Consider the following 6,913-nt stretch of genomic DNA (forward strand, 5'->3'; position numbering starts at 1 on the left):
GAGTGTTTACTGAAGCAAAAACAGGCCAGTGTCCAATGTTCCTCAGCATCAACCAAAGTATAAATCACAATATTTGGATTATCTCTATTGGTTTCAGGTCATTAGAGGACAACAACTCATGTCCTCGTGGTCCAACCTTGAATAAAAAGCTTAGAGGGAATACATGAATGGTGGCTTTGTTGCACCGAAGCAAATAATGCATCCTCAGTTGAAAGTGGCTAAATGGCTTGTACATTCAGATGAAAGGTCAAGACAGAGGATGTCTATGCATCAAGACATATGAACCGTGATGTGTCACTGTCTGGGGCTTGTGTGGACAGCACACACTTCTCAGTGAGTGATTGAGAATATATTAATAGACAAAGAGTTTTCACCATGAGTCTTGTCTGACAGGCTGACAAGACCCAGCTCTCCTTTTTAGTTTTCTTTAAATGTGTTAGCCCTTTTCCGTTTTATTTGCTTTAATTTCCATGTAACCCGGTTTAAACGAATGATACCAAAAGTGGAAAAGTTCCTGAGGTTCATTCCCAGCTAAATCATACTCAAAGTACAAAACAGCGTTTCTGAAGGAGGACTTGAGCAAAGTCGACCTTGCCTATATGGAATGTGAGGAAATACATTTGCCAAGTCAATGTAAACACATATTGCAACACTCTACCTCTCACTACATGTTATCTGTGGAAAAGTACCAGGGTACACTGTGTCACCATGGCGGATTCCCCTGTTGTTTTATGGCAAAGCCTCGGGGAGGAGGATGGGGGAGGGAGCAGGGCTGCACAGAAACAAGAGGTTTGTGTGTGTGTGTGAGAGAGAGAGAGTATGTTTGTGTGTGTATGCATGTGAGAGAATGAGGAAAGTTATTAATGTAATCCTGGGTGCCTCTCTGACAGTTTAGCTTTGGAAATTTACCTTCACAATAGAGCAGCTGGGAAAGTTTGGATGAGGAAAATCAATGATGTCTCTCACCTCAATAACTGCCTTCACAGTGTCCTGACAGCACCGCAGCTACTCACCAGGAAACAGAAGAAGACTGTTGTGCGCTGGGCAGCTCCCAGAGGTCAATGTGGATGTGTATGGACGTGGCATGTTGCTGCAAAAGCGTGTCTTCAGAAAACCTGCAGGTTGTCCTGTGGAAGGATTTGTCATTCTATTTGATAGAGTTGTAATTTGTCCTGATATTTATATAACAAGTCTTCTATAATAAGTGTTACACATGTTTTAAATGAGCAACAACATCAGTGCTGGCAGTGTATGTTTGTCTGTGTGTGTATCTCTGTCTAGCATCAGCAGTCAACAGCCAGTCATTCAGTGCACAGCATCTTGCTCGATTTCAGAGGACATGTTACTGTGATAAAAAGGATATCAACAGATTGACAAAGCAGATTCTCCCTTTATGATTAGTATCTCTTATTTGTGTTTCGTCTCATTGCAGTCAGTTGTTTCCCTGTGTCTTTGTTTCCTCAACAATATGCTGTTTTGCCTGTTGACATGGCCAAAACCTGTTTGGTTTGTCCTCTTCTTCCCAGAGACACTGTAAAACCGTAACACAAACCGAAGCGGGCAGCTGTGTGAACGTCCCTGAAATATAAACAATGGCTCCAGATGATGTTGGAAGGCAGCCTGCAGGTTGTTGTGCATACATGCAAGGAGCTGAATGCAAAGGCACATCCCCCTGTCTATATGACTGGAGCTGAGGTGGGGAAGGGGAACAGGTTTGGTTAAGGAAAGATCAGAAACAACTGTGTTTCTTAAGGAAACTTGAGAAAGAAAACAAATCCCTGTCAAGTTCTTGTTAACTAAAGGAGCAACAGAGAGCATCCCGACTGGAAACATCACAGTCTGTCGTGGGATGTGCACAACCAGGACAGGAGGGCTCTGCAGAGGGTGGTTAAAACTGTCCAGAACACTCATGTACCAAGCATCAGTGATATCAGTGAGGTGAGGTGCCTGTGCAGAACCCAAAGGATACTAAAACACAATACCCACCACATTCACAGCCTGTTCACCCTCCTGCCCTCTGACAAGCGATGCAGAAGTATCCGCTGCTATACCAGCAGACTGCAGAGCAGCTTCTTTCCTCAGGCTGTGAGCCCCCTTAACTCCACACCCCCATTATAAATAATAGTTTATTGTTATGACTTGTTATGTATTCATAAATATATAGCATTTTTGTTGTGTGTGTAGCATAAAGGGAGGACAACTAACATTTCACTATATAGCCCTGTGTTGTAGAATGATAAGGAAATGAATCTTGTACCTCAAAATCTTGTAAATGTGGGGTTGCAGGAAAAAAATAAAACAACTGAAAATTTCTTTAATGAGCTGAAAATATAGTTGATGACACAAGTTCACAAGCTTATTGTTGAAAAGCACAGATAACAGGCAAGATTAAAGTTGCTGTTTTGTTTATATATTCTAGCTACTGTTCATTTGTAGTATATGTTTGGCATTATGTCACAAATAAGCTGCATTACACACAAGTGCACTCAGGTTGTAGTTTACTGTGTTGTACTTTAGCATCAGTCTTATTTTCAGTTTCAATAAATGTTGATAATGTCATTTAGACAAAGGCTCTGGAGATGGTGTTTACCACAGAGTAAAACATAATGTCTCACACCATGTCATTGATGGTTAAAACATGCTCACGTCAAAAGGAGAGCTTACACATGATTAATTGCATTTGGCTATATTATAAGTATAAGCAGGAATGCCATAAATAATATACATGTAAAATGATCCAGAACAAGCAACAACCCACCAATGTCATCAAAAAGCCACACAGAGTTGAATCAGCTCTTCTCTGACAGAACAAAAAAGCAGATGTTTCACAATGAAAGGATTGTAATCCCTGCCTCATACTGTGGAGATATTTTTATTATGCCTGCTTCCCAAGTATTTTACCAGAGTGCAAATGAACACGCCCTTTCTTTTGTGTGTAGTTGGTGACCTCCTTGGAGACATACAGTAATTGCTGTGCAGTGATTCATTCATATAAAATATTTACACCCCTTCACTTTGACAATTTCCCCCCGAGAGATTTTGATTTCATGGATTAACAGCATGTAATAGAATCATAATCTTGACATAAATTTTATTTTTAGCCATTTTTATTGCATTATTTTTACAAAGCTGAAATTATGATAGGTTCAGATGGCTCCTCTGTATGAAAAGTGAATGCACTCAAACCTTCAAAGAGCAGAAAAGTTGCAGACGGTAGCTTTGAGGTTAGGAGATAAGGCTAAGGAGACCAGGGAGCTAATGCTATTAGTTGTAGCCTGGCCACCTACTGCAGCCACTGAGGGAATTGTCATATGACCAACACACTGATTAGGAGCTAATTCAGATGTCATGTGTGAATTACATATCCTCTGTGAACTCTAAAGACTCTGGCGGTTCATCTCCTCCATGTCGGTGAGTGAGAGAAAGAACACTGTCAGCAGATGATCTGAAAGGGGTTGGCAGCAGGAGGATTTGACTGAAGATGCCAGAAGTCTGCATACCAAAGGAGAGTGAAACGGGAACAGGGAGCTCTGAGGACAGGCAAACATTGTTGCTAGATTTGCTAATGATATAAAACAGATATTTCAAGAGCTATTTTTGCTTTTAGTTGTCAGTCAGAGGCCAGTGTTACTGCAGGTAATTACAGCTAAGGGACTGTTTGTAAATGATCGGAGTGAATAAGAGAAAATTTGCCACACCCTCCACATAATATCTCAAATTAATATAACTATGGATTGGTACAATTCATTCTGAATTAATAATTAAAACTATGCAAAATATTTACATATTTTAGGTAGTAGTTCTGCTTCTCGTTAAGATGCAGAGTAAACAGAAAATGGGAGCTGCTGTCACAAATGCTCTCTGGAGCAACCTTCTCTCTCCACCAGAAAGTATCCTTCAGCTAAAAGAAATTATATCCTGATGCTTTTCACACAGTCCTTAACATAAAGTTTCAAAAAAAACCCTTCTCTGCATTTAAAAAAGGTAATATGCTACCTTTTTCAAAAACAAGAAACTGTTACACAAATAATAAATGTAAGATTCTGATGACTGCAGGCTGCGACAAGGGAGAGAAAATCACAATAACCATAATCACACGTAATGATCCGCTCTTCTTTTGAAATTCTGAGAAGAGGAGAAAAAATAAAGTAAAATTACATTGTAACCATAGTAATCATTCCCCAAGTGCTTCCTCTGTATGATGCCTGACATTTCCACTTTTAATCTTTTGTCTTGCTGACAACATCTCCCCTCTTCTTCTCGTGTGTAGAAATCGCGGTCAGGTTCAGCTGCCTGCTGGGAACCAGAAGAAAAGCATTCCATGCATGTTCAAGCCACAGATCTGCCCTCGACCTTAAGCAGGGCTTTGCATTTGAAGCGTGAGCCATACAACATCCCTGCGTGCTGATTATATGCACGCTACCTAGTGACCGTCATAGGAAGTCTCCAGATCAGCCCAGCAGCATGCTAATGGTGGGCAAGTGCACCATAGGGCTGTCTCTTAGTTACCCCTGTTGATACCCATCGCTGTGTAACCTGAGTGTTCGGTACAGATGTGATTCATTGAACCCAGCTGGTGCAAAATGACCCATTGCTATTGTGATGGGGTGAAATAATCTCTTTTCTAAAACGTAAATCCTTGTCTTCATGGCAGCTTTAGTGCAAGCACAGATGTCTATAGGCTTTGACTGTGAGTTTCTACAGTCCTTATTTCTTCCAGTCTATTTGGAGTGCCAGCACCTGAGAGAACAGCTGGGGAGTAAACAAAACGAGACGGTGCACGAGCCTCTCACTAAAGCATGTTTGGAATATGAGTGTTGCTTGGTCTTCAACCTTTTTCGGTTGCTCCAACAACTTATGATTTATGATACGTTCTAAAAGGGAAACATCTGCCCTCGAAAAACAGGTGAGGGACGGAGCAGAGTGCTGTGCTGGTTCTGCACTGGAGGTATTTGAAAACCGGGTTAATCTATAACCTGCGTTAATGTCACACAGATGGATATTTTCAAATTTTAAACTGCTGCTCAGAAAATATGATATCGCCCAGCAACAGATGTCTGCCGCTCTCTGCAGGGTTGTGTGGGAGATTTTCTTGTCTGACAGTCATAATATATGTGCTTTTCATTTCAGGAATGCTGGTGCAACATGGAAAAAAGGGAGTGTCACTCAGAGCAGATGTTATGCGTTTAATCGTCCATATTCCGCTGAAGCTTTTGATGTTTCAGTACTTTGATTTTTCCTTACACACCATGTGCTTTCAACATCCAACTTGTTTTGAGGAATTAGGCTGCAGAAAGCTGAGTGCAGTTTGCTCCACATAGATGAACTTGATTTATCAATGAACTATAGTGAAGGTAAATCCACTCTGCTGTTTTGCTTGATATATATATTTATCTATATTTTTCAGTATAACCAAGCTTGTTTTTTTCATGCTCACTTTCTTTGTTGCACAAACTTCTTGATGTAACATCTCACATCAAACATTTGAATAAAAGTACTGTTTGCTTTCTTCTAATTTGTTCAGCATTCGTTTAATTTGTTGTACTTTGCTTTCTGTCCTTATATTCATCTGCCATTTTCTCTCTACAACAGCTGAAGGAAAATTTTGTCTTGTCTGCTTTTTTTTTTTTTGCCATGTCTGTCTAATATCTGTATGGTAAATATGAACTAGCCAGCTGCTTGTTAGCTTAGCTTAGCATAAAGACTGGAAACCAGGAGAACAGCTAGCCTGTCTCTCGACAAAGACTAATTGTAAATTGTCCTTTTACACTTTTGTTTTGTTTCTAATGAACAAAAGTGATATAATGTGTTAAATCTTGAGCAATGTTATGTTAATTTGGTTACCTTTGTACCTGGCTAGCTGTGTCCCCGTTTCCTCTTTTAAGCTAAGCTAAGCTAAGCTAACTGTCTGCTGGCTGCAGTCTCTTATCTAATAGACAAAGAGGAAGCAAAGTAGCGCTCAGTCTTCTCATCTAAATCTCATCAAGAAAGCGGATAGGCATATTTCCCAACGTGTCAAGCTATTCATTTAAACATGTTATATTTTGAGGTGCACTTGAAGTCAATACTCAGCAGTTTCTATATTTCAGTGTTTCATTTAACACCATCATCAACACATTAATTTTCAGCAAACTATCATCAGTGTTCCAGTCTTGGCGTTGTTTTGCAGCGATGTGGTGACTCCACTGTTCCTGAAAGCCAAAATAACAATCATGTCAGCATGAAGAAAATCTCAGTGAGGTCCATAAGATCTATGGAAATATGAAAAGAGCGAAGCCATGGATAACAACATAGCACTTTGAGGAACTGGATCCCAGGAACCAAAAACCGCAACGAAGCAAAACTTGACCAAAAAAATTCAGCTTGTGCAGCATGCAGGCTGTGCTCCCATGTTGTGGATTAGGAGCCCATTAAGTTATCGTTTAGTGTGAGATGAAATTTACTTACAAGTGTAAGTCAAATCTGCAACACATTGCTTTCAAAATCGATAAACTTACTGCATTTGTGCCACATTTGCAAATATTTATTTTATCTATGCTGTCTGACAGTGAGGTAGCCTGGCCTTGTGTCCTTTAACTTTTTGTCCTGTTCACTCTGTCCAGAGTGGCTTCTGCACACATTGACATATAAACAGCTGTGAAGTAACTGGGAGGTGCTGCTGTTGTCACTTTTATTGTCCGGGTCGTAAGAATTGAGAGCTGAATCTGTTGCTCTGTTATCTGCCCTGCACTCTCTCTATGCGGCAGATTGTTTATTGTGCTGTAAACAAGCTTTTTATTTAACTGTAATAGCCCTTTGCTCTGTTCCTGAATGATATGCACTCTGTTTGCCTTTTGTCAACTAAGGCTCACGTTCCCACCATTCAAGGTCAGTCTATACACTGAGATGGTAAGTCCAGTTTGAGGACTATGAC

At 40.3% G+C, this 6,913-nt stretch overlaps 1 long non-coding RNA gene across 1 annotated transcript; it reads left to right on the forward strand.

Moving 5' to 3' along the window:
• The first annotated feature begins 3,962 nt into the window (after positions 1-3,962).
• LOC139339467 (uncharacterized) lies at positions 3,963-5,226 on the forward strand. The gene is made up of 3 exons (XR_011602658.1): positions 3,963-4,473; positions 4,732-4,906; positions 5,131-5,226. It is a non-coding gene; the product is annotated as an uncharacterized lncRNA (long non-coding RNA).
• The last annotated feature ends 1,687 nt before the right edge of the window (positions 5,227-6,913 follow it).

Source organism: Chaetodon trifascialis, chromosome 11 (assembly GCF_039877785.1).
Source record: "Chaetodon trifascialis isolate fChaTrf1 chromosome 11, fChaTrf1.hap1, whole genome shotgun sequence".
Lineage (NCBI taxonomy): Eukaryota > Metazoa > Chordata > Actinopteri > Chaetodontiformes > Chaetodontidae > Chaetodon > Chaetodon trifascialis.